General features: G+C 43.8%; 1 protein-coding gene across 5 annotated transcripts in view; it reads left to right on the forward strand.

Annotated features, from left to right (window-relative positions):
• The first annotated feature begins 998 nt into the window (after window positions 1-998).
• Window positions 999-21,183, forward strand: part of FAR2 (fatty acyl-CoA reductase 2) — a 151,119-nt gene continuing 130,934 nt past the window's right edge. The window contains exon 1 of one of the 5 annotated variants that reach the window (XM_052790149.1): window positions 999-1,064. The gene's annotated coding sequence lies outside the window, so the exon portion shown is untranslated. Of the gene's footprint in view, window positions 1,065-1,452; window positions 1,579-1,600; window positions 1,706-2,101; window positions 2,123-13,301; window positions 13,324-21,183 lie in introns of those variants that run through there. The other 4 variants (XM_052790147.1, XM_052790145.1, XM_052790154.1 and 1 more) reach the window with 4 other exon arrangements.

Raw genomic sequence — 21,183 nt, forward strand, 5'->3', positions numbered from 1 at the left:
CTATGCCCAGGTGTCACGTTAATGTAGTGTGAGGACACTAGCCAGAATGAGGTGAAAATGTGAAGGCTTTGGGGACTCCACCTAGTCGCAGGCTTTAACTACTAGTGCCCAGGTGTGCAAACAGAGATGCCGAGGGAGCTCTCGTGTGGAGGTGGCAGGCACCTGTAGCCTTTAAGCTTGTCAAGAAAGGAGCTAGAGGCTGGAGAACTGCAACTATGGGTGTAGTACTTAATGCCTTTGTGTGTGGAGTTCTGCTGACAGCTCTGATACCGATTCAATCATCAGTGGGCACCTTACCCAACCTCTCTGGGGCTGGCTTTTTTTCAGTACTAATAAATTGAAGACAGTAATTAGATAAACACAACCTTGTAAAACTAATTAATGCTTGTACATACAATAAGTGTAATAAGAGGATATAAAAGCGCCACATCTTGCCGATTCTCACGTTGGGTTGAAAAGACCTTTCTAAGGGTGTATCTCCCATAGCTGAAGCGAGAAAATTAGTATTGGTGGCAAAGGTAGGTATTCGTGGCTGAGCAGGTATGCTGCACGTCTCGTTTTTTTCCTACCGCTTGTAAGACAAATTGTGTAATTAACTTAATATGCCCATTTTGTAACTCCGTTTCTGTGTGCAACGTTCTCCCCGCTCGTTTGAAACGCAGAGGTAAATTCTGCTTTAAGCTGAAGGGAGAAAGAGGCGTAATAACCTCGGAGGACACCCGAGGGACCACTTGCCCTGCCCCTTCGTCATGCATTTAGAAGGCTTTCGCCTCCCCCCCCCCCACCCCTCCCCTCCTTCCCCGGCCGCCTCCTTCCACCTCCCGGCCGCTTGCAGGGGCTGCCGCCCGGCCCTCCTTCCCGCAACCCCCGGCTGCCCGCTCCCGCCCAGCGCTGCCGCGCTCCCCGGCCGGCGGAAGGCGGCGGGAGGACGGGGACGAGGACGGGGACGAGGACGGGGACGAGGACGGCGAAGGGGGCTCGGGGAGGAGCCGCCGCCGCCCCGGCCCCAGCGCCCTCGGGGAGCCCGGAGGCGGCCGCGCCGGCAGAGGAGCCCCGCCGGCCCGGTAAGGAAAGGAGCCCTGCGGCGTGCCCGGGGAGCCTGCGGCACGGCTAGCGGAGGGCGGGGGGGGGGGGGGGGGGGGGAGCGGCGGAGGCAGGCTGCGCAGGGAGCCGGGGGCGGCGGTGGGCAGAGAAACGTGGCTTTGCCTCCCTGCCGCCGGGCGATGCCGGCAGCGGCGGGGGAACCGGGGAAGAAGGGGAGGCCTGAGGCGGGGGGGCCGGGTCCTGCCGGGGATGTCCCCTCTCCCCCAGCCCCGGTTTGGCGCTCGGCGTTGTCGAACGGAGCCCGCCGCAGAGCCGCGCCGCTCGCCGTTCAGGCTGAACCCGGCGGCGGGGAAGCAGGGCCGGGCAAGGCGGGGGGAGAGGAGCCGAGGGCGGGCGGCCTGAGCCGGTCCGCATCCCCCGGGCACGCCGGGTGCGAGAGGCGGCGGAGGGGAAAGGCAGAGCCGCGCCGAGCCGCTGCTCCTCCCTCCTTCCCCCGGCCGGATATATAGTATCAGACCCAGAGGGGGAGGAGAGGTTTGTAATTTTTTTTTTTTTTTTTTTTTCTGTTTTTTGCCGCCTCCTTTTCTTTGCCGGGAGTTGCTAGGGGAGGTAGGGGCAGCGGTCTGGTGACGGGAATTGGTCGGAAAAGCGGTAATTGAAGGTAACAACCCGCTGGGGGACATCGAGGGGGAGCAGCAAAAAAAAAAAAAAAGAAAGAAAAAAAAAACCCCAAACCCACCAAAAAATAAAAACGGGGGTGGGGGAGAGGAGGAGGAGGCGGCGAGGCTGTGGAGGGATGATGCCCAGGAGGCGAGGAAGGCGGCGGGGCCGGGCCGGCTGCGGGGCTGCCGCGGCTGGCGGGAGGCTCGGCCGGGCCGGGTCGGATCGGATCGGTACCGCGGCCCGGGGGCAAGCTCCGAGCCGGGGCAGCGGGGAGCCGGGCCGGGTCTGTCCCCCCCCTTCCCCGGCGCTGGGCGGTGCCGTGAGGGGTTGGTGGGGGGGGGGGAGCGGCGGCCCCAGCCCTGCCGGCGCTTGGGCTTCTGCTTGGGAGAGAGAGTTCGATGCGGAGCGCAGCCCGGTGAGCGGGGAGAGGATGTGGTGAGAGGCTTCTGCTCTGTTTCACAGCAGGGTTTGCGCCGGGGAGGGGTAATCTTCGGTGCGATGCTATTAAAAAAAAAAAAAAAAAAAAAAAAAGCCACAACCAAAACCAGGAAGATCTAATGTAATTTTAGGGGAGGCTTGCCTTTTTGTTTTCCCTGCTGTTAGGCCCCTACGTTGTTGTTTGGGTGGTTTGTTTTTTTTTTTAAAAGTGTAGTATTAGACAGCAATTGAGTCTTAAATGTATGAGGAGGGCTCCTTATTCTAAGCATCGTTGCTGTTTTCCGTCTCTTGATAGGGAAATTACTGGATAACCCTGCTGCCCACCCACCCACATGGCACCACAAAGATACAGCACAAATTTTGTTACAGAATCCTGTGAGGATATCCTCAGTTTTCTAGAAACTAGAGACATGCGACCTTGTCTTATACAGTCCTTTACAGTAATGTTGTTACTCGGAACAATTTTCGTTTACGTGTTTGCCTCGGAGCCTTTTAAGGGCATAACTAGAGAGATGAATAACTAATGACAGACCGTTATCTTGCAGTGGGAAGCAGTAAAACTAAATGCGAGTTGCTTCACCCAGAAATACTGCACTATAAATTCAATCAAAAGACTAGTTTTGCATCTTTGTTTAGACTGAGATTTTGCTATCTGTGAAGGTCATGATTAGGCTAGAAAAATGTACTCCAAAATCCGTATCTGCTCTAATCCAGGTTCACTTGAATTTGTGTTAAAAGTACGTGTAAAACTGAACTATTAGGTGATCCCAAAGGTGTGTTAAAAAAAAAAAAAAGGCACGGCCTTTCAGAAGCTTTCAATACCAAAGCTCACATTGCTTTGGCATGTTACTTTAGAGTGTAACTTTCTGTGTGTGCTGGCGTTGTGGGAATCTTCATCTCCATTTCATAAGAAGCTGATGGCAGTCCAGAGAACTGCTGTTGGAGTTTGTTTTCATTTGCATCTACCGTATCAAAGGCATCATGGTTTCCTGCTTACCTGTAATGTTCTTGAATAGGAAAGTGCGAGTCCTGTTCATTACCATATAATGTACTCATCTTCTCTTTAAAGTAACTACATAGTTTAAAAAATACACTGATAGTTGCTTTAGAGAAGTTGTAAAATCCCTGTTATAACGGAAGTGCTTTAATCTCCAGATCTATTGTGTTCTCGCCCTCTGATAAACTACAGTTTTGTAGAAACAAGTTTTAAAAACATTTCCTCTGTGGTTTGGGGTCTTTGTCTAAGTTAAAGTCACCATAAACTTCAATGTATAGGTGATGAGAATAGAAAATTTGGGGGTATGGGGAGAGATGCACTTACTCAAAGGTATCTGAATTAAACATGAAGCAATAGCAGATTTAGGCCAGCCTTTTACTATATTTAGAGGGTGTTCGAGGATGCATCTGATACTGTAACAAAGCTGCAAATTCCTCAGTTCTGCCAATTTGGGTTTCAATTCTAATCCCTATTAAGGCTTGTTTAAATTAGTGGTGGGGAAATGTAGTTTTAAAACATCTTGAAGATCATGTCGGAAAAGACTGAGTAAATAAAACCCATAGCATGTCAGCTGGGCAAAAAAAGAAGAATCTAGAGAGAGAATGCTAGAAAAATAGTAGGGAATGGCCTGTTAACAGAGGCATAAAATTTGCAGCTCTGTTATGGAGGCAGCTTTGACTGATAAAATTCTCGTGCTTTCCCCAAAGTCAGTTCAGATGTGACAGACCTGGATCTTGCGGAGTGGTGGTGGATGGGTTGGTTGGGGAGATGTGGGGGTGCTGGCAGGGAGAACATGGGTAATGACAGGGCAGAAGGATCGTGGCAGGGAATATGGGTAATACGACCAAAGGCACAGAGACTGCCATTTGGTCTGCGTGGTACGGTAGTGGAACGCAAACGAGTGGCCAATGTCTTCAGAAATCTCTCAGATACTGATGATTTCAAGTCCTGTGGCAAGTAGATCCTTGCTACAAGGGGGCTGTCTACAGCATTAGACTGTCATTGTAAAAAAAAAAAAAAAACTTTTCAATATTTTTTCCTTACATTCCACATAGGAAGCTCCTAATTCTGATCAATTTGCCGGTTTTTTTTCCCAATGGCAAGTAATTTTGATCTATACAAGGGACGGATCATGTAAATGAGGGCATAGGGAAAGAGAAGAAAAATACATGTTTTGAAATGGGAAAAGGGGGAGAGACTTTTTTTTTTTTTTTTTTTTTTGGTGATACCACAGATCTGAGTAGTTCATAGAAGCTGAAGGGCAATGGAGAGTAACTCAGTGGGGTTGGGGAAACTCTACCGATGAGTGCTCAACTCACCTGGGGACTATTGTTTATCTTACTATATTGTTTGGTTTTGCTGTGTTTGTAGGAAAGTGTTGGGGATAATTGCTGCAGGGCATAATGTTAGCATCGCTCTGTAGCTGCATTATTATCCCATTATTACTATTAAAAATTATAGCATTCTTACTCCCTAAGGGCCCTGGGTCTACAAAGGAGACTTAAGAAATGAAAGTTTGAATATTGCAGTGCTGTCCAATGAGATTAACATTATCAAAGTTATTAGCGGTATGTCATGGAAAGAGCTTTGCATCTCCAGATGTATCTAGGAATAAGTATCATCTGAAGCGTGTTCACTTCCCTGGCTCAACAAGCTATTACACAAAGGCAGTCCTTGTCTGGGAGCTATTCACCTGTATTAATGTGAAGCTGTGCTGGAGCTAACCAAAATTTGCCTCTCTGCAAGGCAAAGGGTGCGGTTCAGCAGTCATTTCCATTTGCCATAAATGTGGGCTTCTGCCAAAGGGTCAGCCTGCCTGCCTCGCCTCTGGCGACGCGTTCCTCATCTCTCGCTTTGTGCCGGTACTATCACTTGTGGCCAAATGCAAATCCACTCTTCTTGTTGCTCTTGGCCTGGTTTTCAGTTGGATGAGTTCCTGGGTCTGACTCAATGCATGACTAAAATGCACCAAGGAGTCAGCAGAGACGTGCACTTGGGCGAAGAGCGGGCGATCCTCATCGTGCTTGGTAGGAGACCCTTTTGGACCAGATTAAAACGATGAGGGACCTGCAGCCTAACGAGCTCGCTCAGCGCTCTGTTAACACTTCTGCATGGCTTCCAGATTGGGTTTGGCTTGTGTCTGGCCAATTTGGAGAGTGAGTAGAGGTACCTGTCTGTCTCCAGTCACCTGTGTAGACACGCTCTTCAAGAGCCTGATGAACTGAGTGAAAGAGGAAACTTGAAGGACAAAAAGTTGTTTTAAACACCTGTATTCTTGAAGGAGGTGGGGCCTTACTCTGGCATCCTAAAAAATTACCTCCCTCTGCTCAGGATGTAGAGCTCTGAATTTAGGTTTGGGGTCAGTTCTGCCACTGACCTGATTTATAGCCTCACAACCACTCCTCTTGCTTCTAAGTCTGCCTATCTTGTGTTTAAATGGCAGACTACTTCAACTACAGTCTCTCTTTTTTGCTCTGTGTTTGCACATGGCCTGTGCTGATAAAGCCCAGGTTTGCGGCATGAGTTCTTTGTTGCTATGATGATATTGACAACGATAATTTCTCAGCGTGGGATGGTCAGAGCCATAGGGAGCAGTCATGGGGGAGCATTTCCCTAATTTGCTCTCTTGTGCAGTCTCCTGGACTCCTGCAAAACATTCCCCGTGGACTGCTGGGGTCACCATGCACTTGTAGCATCTCAGCCCTTTTTATACGCAGCCATGTCTGGCAGAAGTTCGTTTTCATTTATTATCACACCAAAGAGTATACTACAGCGGATGCTTTGTCTTTTATTATATTTTTTCCATTCAATTTTTGAATGGTAAGCCTATAACTCATGGGGTTTTTTTAACACCATCTGAGTTAGATGTTTTGTCTGGTGTGGGGGTTTTTTTGTTTTGTTTTTTCTAATTTTCATCTAAATAGTGCTTTCAGGCTTCCTTTAGAAAATGTAGTTGTCTGGGTGATATACAGTGTTAAAATTACAGCTGATTAGTTCTTTCCACAGTGAAATAGTCAATAGTAGGATCTTGTGTGTAGGCATATAATGAATGTTCTATTGGAAACTGAAAATCTCCTCTCCCTCAAAGCCCTGGCCTATTTGTTTTTGTTAAAGCATGAGGCATACTGAAGGTTTTGCAAAAATACCTGTAATTCAGCTATAATTGTGTTCAGTTCTAAGCTTATACTAGCTATCTTTTGCAGGAGTTGCTTGCACGTGTGTTTCTCTTTGTGTGCACCTATGCTTAGGCAGTTTCAAGTGACTGGAAATTGCATAGGGCTCTGTTCTTTCACCCACATTCACAGAAAAAGATACCTTGTGCCACAAAAATATAATATTATGTTTAATTCCAATGTTTTCTCCTTGCTGAAAGTAATTGTGGAGCAGCTGTGCCCATAAGAGAGATGCATATTATAGGTTTTCCTCGTACTTCGTTTCATTTTTAACCCGTTATGCCAGTATCCATCACCTATATCTTCTTTAAGAAGCAGTAAATTGTCCTGTCGTTTTAACAGAACAAACTCAAAACTTAATGACTGGTTAACGCACATAAGAATGGCAGGACTGGTCACAAACCTGGATGCTTACAATTTAATTTCTAAAGCTGTCTTTCAGCCTTGCCTTATCCAAGCCCAGATCCACTTTTTATTGTGCCCAAAGGTGAGAGGCAATTTTACCGTGGGGTGGTCTCTGGAAACAAATTTAAGTTTTTGATTCCAGGCTTGAATGGCTTGCGTCCACCTTTACAGCGATCTCGGTTTTCACTACTGTTTCTGCAATGCTGTATAAAATTGGGGCCAGCTGGATTGACAATGCCTTTGTTTGTTTGTTTGTTTGACCTTCCTGAAAGCAACCACAAACCCCATTGATTGAAGGAAAGAAAGGTTCCCCGATTTCATGTAAAGAATGTGGATTTATTTTGCCATGGATGGTTCAGGAAGGCCTTTTCTTATTCAGGGTATGCTGAATATAAATACACTGTAGTGTCACAACCCTCCCTAGAATATTCCTTCAGCAACTACCTTGATACTGTGAGTGAAATTATGAAAATGTAAATGAATTGCAATTTTGTAAACAATGCTATAGATGAACAATAAGGAAAAGATTCTTACAAAGCTATACACTTATACTGTTTAAAGAAATGGAAAACAAGAATAAGTGTTAGGTTGACATTGACTTAATCAGGCCTATTTCTGAGGAACATCTGAAAAGCAGAGATGCTATTGTAGGAAAGGTACCGGCCCTTTTCAAAGCGTAATTCCTACAATACACCTTAGTAAATCCTGAGAGATTCTTAATTTATTCACGAAATGTGTGAGCATAGCAGTCTTCTAAAAGGTTCTTTGAGATGGGTGTACCATGGAGTTAACAATGGGCTATACAGATGGGTTTGATAGTAGCCAGCGGTGGTACCATTTAGTGATTCATTGGCGGTATATGAAATTGCCTGAGTCATCTTCCTAGGTGTACTGTGATATCTCAAAAGAGAGTTGCAACTGACTTTAACTAGTGGTGTGCTACAGCTGATGCAGCGTGCAGAAACCCACAGCCTGAAGCTGGCACTGTTTTCTCATTAGTAGTGGGTCTTTGCTCCCTAAGCACAAGTAACAATAACTTGGAGAAGGTTGTAGCTGCAGCAGTCAGCACAGTTTTGGCCAAACACACAACACTCATTTGGAAATATACTTTTCTGTTACTGCTCTCGTTGATATATGAAATAATTTTTTTGCCCGGTTTCTCTTGTTTTGAGACATAACGTGAATAATTGTGCTTCTCTGTGCTTTGGTCTCCATTGCAGTATCACTCTATGACTAGTGACACAACGTTATTCATCATTTGTGAAAGTTTGTTTGGTTATGCAGGGTTGAAGCATCCGGGATGCCTCCTTCATCACCAAGGCCTTCAGAAACAAGACGTAGTGCTTTCAGGAGAGGTCTGTACTGGAAGGCAGGTGGTTTTGCCTCAATTCAGCACTGGAGCGTTCAGTGATGCTCCCTCTTAGATACTTCGGACCACGCCAGAGGAGGGTAACGCATTCAGAAGCAAAGTGCTCATGATCTGTGGGGAACAAACACAGTGCTAGACTGCCGAAACCAGGAGCTCTGCCCACTCTGTTCCTGGTCGGGACCAGCTAACACAGAGGTGGTTTTGTGGCTCCTGGCAGATGACCACCCGGCTGGTTAGCCAGTATCGATGGCTTGCGATGGGCTGAGCTTCTGCAGCGAGGCAGAAGCAGTTTGGAGCTGGGATAAAGAATGTGAGTGAGTGTGCTTTGCCGGTCCTATCCCGGCTTTGTGGCAGCCAGCGAGGTCGGCTGCTGCTGGCTTTCTCAAGTGAGGTGAGGAAAGAAGAGGAGGGGAATCGCTTTCTCTGCCAGTATCCTGCGGAGCTGCTAGGACGGCAGAGCCAGGGACTGCCGCAGATCTTTTCAAAACCATCTGCTTTTACCACCTGTCATTGCTTATTCACAAGCATGCAGTCTTATTGGGCATGGGTATTAAAAAATCTTTCCTTTAAGTATAAAAATAAGTACGTTTCTTCAGAAATTCCCCCACTGTGTGCCCATAGCTCAAGTAGGGGACTTATAGAAGTGCTCTGTTGTGAGGGAGAGGGGGGGAGGGAGAGAAAGAAAAGGACTTGCCTGCCCAACATAAAACACTTTGTGATGTACAGGCTCACAGTGCTGTCAATGGGACTTATTTTTGTTATCGGCTGGTCTGTAATGGATGGCATGATTCTGCTTAAACCTAATTTTAAGGACAATTTTGAGGGTGAAATTTTCTTACAGAAGGAGCCCTTAGCAAAACTTCTATTGCATGCGCTGACATCAGCTTATTCATTGCTTCTAGCTTTAAGTGAAGGGGAACGTCACAGTCCAGGACTGCTGCTAGATTTCCTTTGGCTATTGAACTGAATGTCATTGTTGTAAAGCACCCAACTCCTTTGTTGGACGAAAAATTTATGAAGAGCCTGAGATTGTTGGTCCCCAGGCCATTAATAAGACACCCGAACTCTCATGTATTCACATTTCTAAATTGAATGTGACAGACAGAGTTATACCCTTAGTTAACCCTTGCTTCATATAACCACAGCCTCACTGCTTTACTTCTTTCTCATCCTGCAGACTGCAAGGAAACAATTTGCTTGCTTTTCTGAAAAAAGATCTGTTTAGGCAAACCTGGAGCTCTTATAGCCATGTACTTTAACGTTGCGTGCAGTAAATTCCACTTTATTCCTGTGTCTGTAGCTGGAACTTCTCAGCCTAGCTCTCTACGTGCCCTATGATCCTTTCTGTAGTAACGTACATTATTGCTTTTGATGAGGTTCTGTAGTACTTCCCTATGGAACCCTTCAGTCTGCCATCTGCGGCTAGAAATGAAATCCCAGATCAAGACATTACAGACGTTGAATGACACCGTCTTCTACCGGTGACCTCCTTCAAGCTCCAATTGCTGCTATCTTTATTAGATACTCCATAGCAAAGTGACTAAGCTAATACACTCAAAGTATGGAACAAAATGTCAGTGATCCCCTCCGCACTTTTTTTTGTGCCTTCGTTTGCATCTGAAATGAACTTGATGACACTGTTGCAGAGAGAAGAGGGCAAGGAGCCCAGAGGTACCAGGGTGTTTATGCCATGCTCTGGTGTATGATTCAAAACAACCATCATATCTTGCAGCTAGATGCAGTAGTCAAACCTGTCAACTCAGTGGAAAACCTTCAGGGTTCTGCAGGTAATCACTAACTTTTGCCATAATGCTGTCTAGCTGTAGTCTTAATTTTTCTTCATTCTTATGTTTATGTTCAGTGCCTGCTGCCTTGCCCCATGTATCCTCAAAGCAGCCTGTGGGTTTCTACTATATACTTGAATTCAAGGTTTCAAGGCATCCTAAACAGTATATCGATTTGATGGGAAATGTTAGATCTTGATGCATTTTTCAGTTAATATTTTTTCATCTCCCTTATTTCCTAATCACTGTGTTCTTTCCCAGGCATTTTGTTTTGTTCCTTTGCCTAATTCTGCCATCACTAAGCTGACAGAGGAGATGAGGAGTCTAACTGTGTCCTTAAAGACTGATTTTCATGCCTGAGATGTATCACTTCACCTTCATTTTGGCCTATCACTGACCCTTCATTGCTGTGTGGCGTCAGGCAAACTGCTAGCTATGTATTAATTCCTGTGGCTCAGAAAAGAATTTAACCCATCTCCACCATATTCTGAAGCTGTCTTGTTTTTATGTTAAAATGAGTGCTTTACAGGCACCTTGCTCGAATCCTGCATGCTGCTGTTTGCTACAGGGTCCGAGTCAGTCGATACGTGGAGAAGAAATGTTCAGTTCCTGGTACTGGAGCGCTCCATGCGTGGGGCTCAAGTGTTTTGGTCGAGCATTTTTTTTTTTCTGCTGAATATTTGTGTTGGACCATATACAACTGAGATGCAGACAGTTGTTTATCTGCAGAGGTTAACACTGAATTCCCTACCAATGGAAAGCCTATTGCTTTGGCTAGCTCAAGGTCTTTCAAGAACTAATTAGGCATTGCTTACTGCTGATGAACTCACCCACAAAGAAGTTCTAGCAAGAAAGTCAGGGATTGGATGAAACTGTATGCTTCCAAGATGATGTGATAACATTGCATGTTTAAAGATGAGGTCTCTGGACTCTACCGACAGAGTAATACTGTTGAACCAACCACATATGCAAAACTAAACTCTGATCTGACAGCAAGTCAATCACAGCATACAGATGCATTAGCTGCTCATACTACACCACTTGGGAGCGGGGGGGGGGTCTTACTTCTCAGGTTCCTCTCGGAAACCTTTTGCCTGTTAAAGTTACATTTACTGTGGCTTTGGTTTTCAAGTAATAAATGGTTGTATTTCAATAGCCACCTTTCTGCTGGTGAATCGTAAAGAGGCTGAAGTTGCATTAATACTGAACACATTTCTGTCGTCTTTTCTGAAAGGCTAGATGTCCCCCAGACCAGGATGGTGACATACGTAGGAGGACAGCTTGCTTTGTGGCTGCCTCTGCTTTGCTCTTGAAGTTCAATATGATTTTAAACTTCCAGTATTAAAGGTTATAGGCTGGCACATCTAACTACCAGTATTTCACCTGAAAATTGGATAGTCGTGTTGAAAAATGAAAAAATAATATGCAATGCCAGAGTTCCCGTTGCTGACCATAGATTGCATCCTTGAAGATGGGAAAGTTCCTGTCTTCTGAAGCAACATAATCTGCATTTATCAAAACCCAAGTACTCTACTTATCACTAACATTTAATTTCCATGGCAACCTACGTAACTGTTGTTCTGGGAGATGAAGTAAGGCGATCTGGAGCCCTTCATAGGAACTCATCTCTGATCTAAGGTTCATGTGTTCAAAATGTTAAAACAATCACAATACTGTAAAAGTAAATCTATCTTTCATTAAATGGCAGGGTGCCTTCAAAGAGAGTAGTTGTCTTGTATTCCACATACGCCTACACCTAGTGTGACTAATGTGACTGTGAGCCCTTAAAGTGCTACACAAATAAAAGTGGAATTATAGAAGTAGGTCTCTCAGCATTCCTAGGCATATAGCAGGAAACTTGTGTCTTGTTTTGTGGGTAACAAGAGTAAACTAAATTTATTATGTCTGATAGTTGGAAGTAATCAAGACAATAGGATTTTTTTCATGTGATGTATGCAAGTCCTTATATGTATTTTTACTCTAAACATTTTTTTTTTCATTGTGTTGTCTATGTTTTCACTCTAGAGTAGCTTTGGTAGCATTTGGTGCTTTGCTCCATGTAGCTTTGTATGAATATCACCCTGTACTGCTGACTCATTTATAAAATAAAATGGGCACCTCGTTGCACTCCTTTTTTTCTTCTTTTGTCTGTCTTTGAAATTCTTATCTGCTGTATGCAACTTTGTGTCCTGTCCATGCAAAATATAGTGCCCAAAATATCCTGTCTGGGATGCTTTTAATCTAAAGTGCTCATAATTGCCAGCAGCAGCTTCCTTTTAAATCAATTATAGAATTTTCACTAGGGTGTCCCATAGTAGTTAGTTGGTTTTTTATTCTGCACAGTGTTGTGCAAAAATCTTACCAAACCAGAACTTTCCACTTGCACCAATACAAGTATTGCATCTATTTGACACTTGTTTTGAAAGTTCAAGAAGATTAAGGCCAGAAAAAATACATTAAGGATAACTATAATTCTGTGACGAAAAGGTCATACTTCATTGCCTTATCTTTTTAAAATGTCGTGTTTTCCATATTTTATGGAAATCTACCTTCTTTTCTTTAAAAAGCAAATTCTGAATGAATCTGACTGAAAAATTAAGATAAAATATATCAGTTTTCTATTTTCTTTGTCGTCCTATTTGTGAATTATAAATCTACAACTGTAGAAGCCACTCTTTTGTGTTGAGCATTTCCTCATTGATTAAATCATCTCTTTGATATATTGCAAATAGATATCTGGTGTAGTGCTAGCAAGGGAACATATGTTCTGATGTCTTAGGATAAACATAAAAATTGTCCTAATATATCTCCACCAGAAATGCCTGATAGGAGAACAAAATGTGCTGGGCCACAGGTGAAGTGGTCGCTATGATCTTGAGAATGTTTTCTGCCAGAACATGTTGATTTTATTGGTATAGTAAGTCTCTTGCATCTGCACTTTGTGTGTATTCATATGCTTGTTGGAGATGTGCATTTTCCTTGTAATAGTGCGGCATTCCTACTTGAAAGCAAAGGGAGCATAGCAAAGGACACAAGTGATAATCCATGGTACAAGGTATGTGGAAATTAGGTAAATGTGGTAGATTTCAAATCCGATACGGAGGTCTGCCAGTGCACCATATGCTGAATGAAGAGGAGCAAGATAGCGCTTGGCACTTGTGTTTCCCGCTTCACCGTTAACGATGAAAATGAGATTAACACAGTACGAATGCATTGTATTAATGCATCCGGTAGGGAGTAGCGATTAAAAACCATGTATGGTGGAAATGGCTTGCTTTCTTTTGTTCCAGCTTAGCACTGAGAGTTGGCAACAGCACGGTGGGGTTTGCCTGAAGACCCCTGGGAGCAGTGCCATGAGAGAACATTTGGGTCCTCTTCTTTCTCAACTCGGAAGCACGTAGTGACAAATCTGCAGCAGATCGTGGGTCCCTGGTACCTTCGGAGGAAAGGGTACGTAGCAGTTGTGCACTGAGCATTCAGGAAGGCAACCTGGCAGGTTTGTCAAGACAGCAGTGAGATAGATCTCTAATGTCAGTGAAGGGGGATCTTACTGGGTCTTACTGGGTCTCCCTCCTTCCCCTGAAGGAACCGTATCCTAGCAGAATCCAAATGGAACCTAGTAATTTTAGTCCTGTTAAGTGAGTATAAGGGCATGTGTCAGAAAGGCAAGTTAGTCTTTCTTCGTTCCTTCAGTTATTTTGGAGCTACTGTTAAGGGTAGGGTCAAAAGTTTTCTCTTTGCGCTGTGGGTATTTCTCGGCTCTCTGTCCTTCCCCCTGAATCAGTATTTAGAGGCTTAGCGCTCTGAAGATTTGGGTTCTCTTCTTTCCAATATCACTGGCTATTTGTCAGGAGTACTTTTTGCTAGATGGCTGCTCATTAGGATCAGGGGGTAGAGCACTTTCCTATTTTATAAGGGTGAGGTGAGGATAAATACTGTGTTCTCAGAGCCCAAGCAGTGTGGAATTGAGTGTGCGGGCAAGAGATGACCTGTCTTGCAGTGTGGCCCACTGAGCAAGAGGCATGATCAATTCCTATTCCAAATATGATTTTGTAGAAAAGCAAATACTGCCAAGGAGAACATAATTAAGCAGTGCTGCACAGGAAACAAAGCATATTTTACTGTTCAGAACTACTTAGAAAAGCTGGTTATACTCAGATCCATCAGCCTGGGTGGGATTTATGCTAGGGTACTGACGGACACGGGTGATGCAATTGCAATTCTGTTATCTATGAAAAAAGATGGCAAAGAGGTCCCTGAAGACTAGGAAAAGTCTATCATTACACCCATCTTTAAGAAGAGCAAGGAAAGTCCAGGGAACTATAGGTCAGTCAGCCTTACCACAGTCTGTGGAAATATTATGAATCATGTCCTCAGGGAATTTGTTTCCAAATATGAGAAGGTAATCAAGAACAGTTGACCCAGAGGTACCAAGGGCAAGTCATACTTGACCAACCTGAGTGCCTTTTGCAATTAAATGACTAACGATGTAGATGTGGGGACATCAGTGGATATAGCATTTCCTGACTTTGACTTCAGTGAGGTTTTTGTTATCATCTCTCACTGAGGAAGCTGTGTAAGTATGGGCTGGAGATACGGATTGTTAGGTTGACTGAAAATTGCGTGGCTCTCCGGATTCAAAGGGTAGTCTTCAATAGCTCAGTGTCTCATTAGAGACAAATAACAAGTGACCTGTGAGGGATTGGGCCAGTAGTGTTACATCTCTGTTAATTACCTAGATGGTGAGACAGAATGCACCCTGAGAAAAGTTGTAGAGCATGTTAAATTGGCAGGAGAGAGAGTTTTGTACACCAAATGGTAGAAATTAAATTCGGCTGGACCTTGAGAGACCTGAGCTTTGGGTCAACAGGAACCTCATGAAGTTCAGTGAGAGTAATCGTGAAGTTCTCTGCCTGTGCAGATTAACTCTGTGCAACAGTACAGGCTGGGAAACAACTGGCTGAACAGAACATCTGTGGGAAGGCAATGGGATATTATGGTTGCTGCCAAGTTGAAAATGAGCCAGTAGTGCATTTTCATTGCAAATAAGGCAAATGGCATAGTGCTCTACATTAAAAGTATGGCCAGCAGATCAGGGGAAGTCGTTATCCTCCTCAGCACTGTTAAGTACTGTGCTTCTCCAGTCAGTTTTGAGGTTCCTCAAATGAAAAGGACAGTGTTTAAAAAATGGAGAGAGGATGCAACAGAGGACTATTAAGGTGATTTGAGCCATGGGACCCCATAAGCTATGAGGAGAGGTTGAAAGAGTTGGGCTGGTTTAGTCTGGCCAGAAAAAGAGGCTAAGGGGCAATCTCACAGAAGCCTGTAACTGTTTGAAGAGGAGTTACAGTGACTACGGACCTGAACTCTTATTAGGGGCAGATCGTAAAAACAAGGGGCAACTGTCACAAGTTGCAGCTTGAGAAGTTCAGACTGGCCATTAGGAAAAGTTTTTTTTCCACCAGGGAGTAGCACAGGACTTTTAACATGTCATCCAGAGAGGTGGTGGAATCTTTCCTTGGAGGTTTTCAAGACAGCTGGACCAAGCTGTGGATGACCTGATCTGGCATTGGTGACAGCACCTCTTCAAGCAGAGAGTTGAACTGGTGATCTGCAGAGGTCCCTTCCAACCAGCTTTTCTGCGATTCTGACTTCAGAGAAGTTAGATTCTGCACAGGACAGCAGGGCTGTGCCATGTGGAGGAAGAATTTTGTAAGGTTGTGATGTTTGTACGTCCATGATAGTGGATCTGGAATGGTGGACAATAGAAGCCCCTCTTCTACAAAGATTTCCTCCCTACCATCAGCTTGAATTGTATCCATGTACAAGGCATCCTTAACTCTATATGATATTATGTGGGTTTATCTTGCTTAGCCATTTTCAAATTTTCTGTTCTTTTGGCATGCCTCTGGGAAAGCCACAGTGTTCATGTGACCATAGGAATCCAAGTAATTTGTATTTCGCTTGAATTAAGATTATTTATTAAGAATTACACCTATTTTGCCATCCCTTCTCTCTTCCTAGGTGTGCTAGGAGCTGTAGAAATGTATAGAAAACTGTTGTTCAAGTTAATTTTTCAAAAATAAGAGAGAGAGAGAGAGATGAGAAAATCAGCTGTTGGGATCATATTAGATCTGTTTTCACAGATCGGTGTTGATGATTGTTTGTTTTCAATGGAGTTGATTCCTTCTTTTAAATCTGACTGATTGTGGGCGCTGCAAGATTTAATTGAGGGAGCCAACTCATGGAAAGGGGAAAAAAATGGTCAACTAAAAGCCAGGATAATTGGGAGTATGATTTTATCAGTAATCCAAGGTAGGAGTGGAGACAGACAGAATGGGGTCAACATTTGCACAAGAAAGAAAGAAACACCCAAAGTCCCGGTTCCCCAAACCCACAGCCAAAGTGCCATTGCTGGAAGCCTGCGGGTGGGAATGTCCCAGAGCGTGCCCTGGGCACCAGACCTGCCTTGGGGCTGGCCAGGAAAAGGTATTGCGGTCATATGTTGGTCATCCTTTGTGGTTTGTCTGACTCCCAGTTTAACACCATTGCCAGCTGCGTTGGGGGTAGGGCCATGCAAATGTGGCTGTATCACTTCAGGGCTGATCCCAGTCCCAAACCAGTTTTATTTCTTTCACTTAATGCCTGAGCCAAGAAACCCTGCAGACCTGAGATGGCTGGGGAGTCAAACCAGTTTAAGGGGTATCAGATCTCATTTAGGTTGCTCGTGATTATGTAGAGAACAGGAAAAAAAACCAAATCAAAACATCTTATATTCTAAATCCAGGAGGAGTCAGTTTGGGAAAGCCTGGATTTAAACTCTTGACTTTAGCTGATGTAAGCTGATTCAGGAAAGGACACTCAAGTAACTAAAACACAATGTTACTTAACATGCAGTCCTGGTCTTTCATTTCCCTGTTCAATGTGTTTCTGTGAAACACTTTTCCAAACTATGCCTATGTGATTAAAATAGGCATTGCTATTGATTTACTGCACCCTTTCCTGTTAGAGTGCTATGCCATAAAAAGTAATGATATGTAGAAATAATGCTCTGAGTAGATGTGGATTTCCTTCCTATGGTTGGTATTGCTATAGCAACACTTCCCCCCAAACAATGACCGTAATTACAAAAGTTGCCATTGATCTTCTGTGTAGTAAATTATATCTGTATTTAGCAATGAACACCCTAATGTCAAATGAAATAAATACTTGATTTTCCTATTTGTCCCTCACCAAACCTTGATTTTCATTTCAACAAAATAATTTTATTTTTATGGAATTTCCTTTATCAGTTTTTCAGGAAGTTGTTGCTGGATGTGAACACAGTTTTTCACTCTCAGGATTTAATACATTTGTTGCAGCTTAGTTTAAGCATCAGCATTTGCTGTGGCAGCTTTACTGGAAAGATTCTTGGTAGGAGTGTCTCTGCCTCTGCTGGATAAATTTTCACAAGAGGATAATTAGGACCTAGTCTAGATCTCTGAGGAGACAAATACAAAAAAAAGGAAATGATTTACATATGGAATATCTTGAAAATATATTTCAAAGGGAATATGTTCCTGACAAACATTTCTTGTGTAAACTTAAATCTCGTTATGCATGTAATAGGAGGATGTGTATGTTCATATTTGTTTTCAATCCAGAAGTAGAAGCAGCAACCAGGGAGTAAGTGTATGCACAAGAGCTGTTAAATACAGAGAGTGGGAAGCAAATCAGCACCAAGAGATTAGATTTGTTCTGGTGATCTTCACCGGGGCTTCCAGATGTTCTTATTTAGGCCTGGGCAGCCATAACTTCGCTGAGAAATCTCTGTTTTCTTGTGGGCTTCAGTCTTGCAGTGGCAATACAAATAGCACAATGAAACAACCCTCTCCGAAGACTGCGTTACTCAGCTTGCCGTTTCAGACAAACCGTGCCACAGAGGCGTGCCGGCCGCTGTGCGTGCTAACCCATTGCAGGGCCGTGCCGATGCATTTCTCTAAAGCCCAGGGCCAGTGCTAGCCCAAAAAGAGCTTCGCAGCTCTCGCCTGCAGTCTGAGCCAAGAGCTGGGGAGTTTCCGTACTGAGGCATGAGGACAGAGGGGATAAGGGGCAAAATGCAGAAGATCTCCAGTTGTTTTGTATCGACCCACGTGTCGTCAGCCATTAGTGGGGATTAGTAAGTTCAATTTAGCAAAATTCAGGCTCTTCTGCAGTGTGCTCTGGGTCCTGGGGGCTGTAGTAACTTGGGGCTATAGCTGGTCTGGCACAACATCCAGGCAAGTGTCTTTCAGTAAGTCAGAGCTGGGAGCAGCTCCATCACTTCAGCAGGCACCAGCCTGTGTTTGGCTGGGTTTGCTGGTTCAGCTGTGCTGCCTCTCCTGCTGTTTGGGTGACTCTGCACTGTTCTCCCTAAAATGCCTTTTACCTATCATCTTGGATATGCTGCCTGAAAGTGAACTGTATTTGACTGGGGGCCAGTGAATCCGAATCGCATTGTTAGGCTATGCGTATAAACCCCCAAGCCCCTAGAACTTAGAATATATAAACCTAATTTTGATTAAACCCTGTACATTATGCAAGAGCATTTGTGAAATGAACTTAAAAAATACAAAGTGACAGCAGGTAAGGTAAGAGTGCAATAGCATGTAATCACAATTTGACCTAGAAGCTGAGGAGTCATTGTTACGAAAACAAAAGCATAAACCTGTTTGAATTCCTTGGATATGATCTGCTATTTCTTCAACCTCTGAGCAGCCCAGACGGTAAATCCCAGCTAGGTGTGCAGTCACGAGCGATAGGCACTTAGCTTTGAAATAAATTGTAACTTTACTTGGATTTCTTGCTCCTCTTTATTATCTTGTAATATGTGGCTTGTTGGTTTAGGCTGTCTTAAATTCCACTTTGTGCTTAGACTTTGGACTGGGTTTTATTTGAAAGAGTCAAGGCTCTTAAGCTGGGATGTGGATACAGTTGACTGAAGGACCTTTGTCTACATAGTATAGGTAAGAAGTGTTCCTGGGCCCCTTGCACCAAAGTGACACTGTTAATATGATCCTACCCCTTCTCTCTTTTCAATGAGTTACTGAGAACAAACTCATCTAAACCTCAGGCTGTAACTTAGTTGCTCATCTCCTGAAATTGCCCCTGCAGAAGAGCCCCAGTAATACCTCCCTCTCTCAATGTGCCTGGCATCCTAGACCATAAGGAAAAAAGAGTCTGTTGTTATGCCATAAAAACATGTAGAGTAGAAGTAAAATCACTTGCATCTCTGGAGAGAAGGAGAGGGAGTGCAGCATATGGCTAATGCTTTGTCATCAGGGAGCATCACATTGCACAGATGCTTTTTGGAACCTGAAAATGTTTAAAACAAAGCTGGTTGCAGTGTGATTAGCAGCAGCACCGTATGGACATCTGAGAGTCATCAACAAACACACCAATGTCTCTAAATCTTGTAGGTAAGCTGGTTACAAGCTAGTTATCACAGGAGTCAGCATGGACTTTATACATATAATAAGCGTACAGTCTGCTCCATATTTGGAACACTGTTCACAATGGAAATTTTATATATATGCCAGCATGGGATTACAAAGTATAACGTGGCGTTTGTAGGCAAAACTTTTTATGTGCAAAAACATACCTAAAAGTAGGTCCCGAAGGCAGTGAGCCACCTATCATGCAGGTCTGTCAGGTCTCATGCTTTACGTGTAAGACTCTGTCCGTTGGTCTGTCTTCCGTAAAATTCTGTATTTGTGGATGGCTTCTCTCAGGCTCCAGGCTACACCTGATGGAGAGTTGGTAGAGTTGGAGGGGCATCATTACACGGGACTGTGCTGGAAGCCAGGTTTTGCCTCCCAGCAAAGCCAACCTGTGTGATGTTGGGCGTTGAATGCTCAGATTTCTTCATGATCTGAAAACTTAATGCATGCATCACAGGACCCTGATGTATTGCATCTTTTCTCCATGCTAGTGCAGAGTCTATCTTTCGCATTGGTGTTGGAATCACCTGGATGGTGTCATGTAATATTTTGTTGTTATTTTTAGGAGTAGTAGATTAGATCTGCAGTGGAAGTTCAGCAGAATGAATGGTCTGCATTGGTTTATGGTAACTGAAGATTGTTGGTTTACTTTTTTCATGTGGTTAATAATGGTGTTTAAGACGACTACAGTTGCAGAGAACTTGATAACCAGGCTACAGATGTATTTTCTGTGCAACAGTGCAGGATGATTTAGGGAAGCAAAGAAGTGTCAATGTTTGTTCTGATTTCCTGCTAGAGAATACGATATTCCAAACTTTAATATCATGACTATAGCAATGTGCTTTCTAAGCCCTTAGCTCATGCTTCAAAAGATAGGGCTGTATATGTAACTTATGCTCTGCTTGCCACATTTCTTGGTCATGAATTCTGACCTTGTCAAGTGGATTGTTTTCACAACTGCTAAGCAACTGTAAAAACCCAAACCATCAGAGCATTATTAGACCAGCAATCTGCATTTCTGTGGTGTCCTACGACGAAATGGAATCAGTCTGCACTCTGCAAGTGCAACAAACTGCAGAAACAAAATTTGGCAAAGTTTGAAGGCAAAACTTTCTTTGATATTCTTTGTTATACTGTCTTATTAAGTCTCCTTATTGTGAAGGCAGTCAGCGTGTTTTTATGTGCCGGAATAATTCAGAAGCTCAATAAAGGGAGTCTACTGTCCTACCTGGTAGTTAAATGGATAGATTCAATGCCTCAAAACCCACGTTGCATTTCCTCCAAATGCCACTAGGTAATAGATCCTGTATGCTGCAAACTGGAAGGGAGATGCATTACAGTGCTGGATGTGACTTTAAGTGACTCAAGTAAATGATTTTCATTCAGGTATTAAACTTGTCAGCTGTAGTAGTTTTGGTTTTTTTAAAGTTGTTGCAAATGCTTCATTTTCTAGCTTAAAGAAGTGTATCAAATGCTGTCACTTTTCTTTTTAAATTTGTCCACTGTAAGTTTTGCTTTGTTTAATGAAGCCTATAAACCGAGCAGATGAGTTGGGAGCACATAACCTTGGAACCCTTCCTCTGTGCCTGACTCATAGACATGTTGATTCAGCTTCAGGGCTGATTCTCCTTGGATTCTGTTATCCTCAAGTGGCACTAGTTTTGCCAGGCTCGGCTATTCAGGAAACATAAATCATGTCCTCAAAAACCATGAGAAAGTACTGAATAAGAAAACAATAGGACAAATGAGCAAATCTATTTGAATTCTTGATCTTTAGTCTTCTCACTGCAGTAATTGAGGCTATAAAAGCAGAATTCACATGTAATCAGGAAGTCCAGGAACTGGCTATTCA

Source organism: Harpia harpyja, chromosome 6, assembly GCF_026419915.1.
Source record: "Harpia harpyja isolate bHarHar1 chromosome 6, bHarHar1 primary haplotype, whole genome shotgun sequence".
NCBI lineage: Eukaryota > Metazoa > Chordata > Aves > Accipitriformes > Accipitridae > Harpia > Harpia harpyja.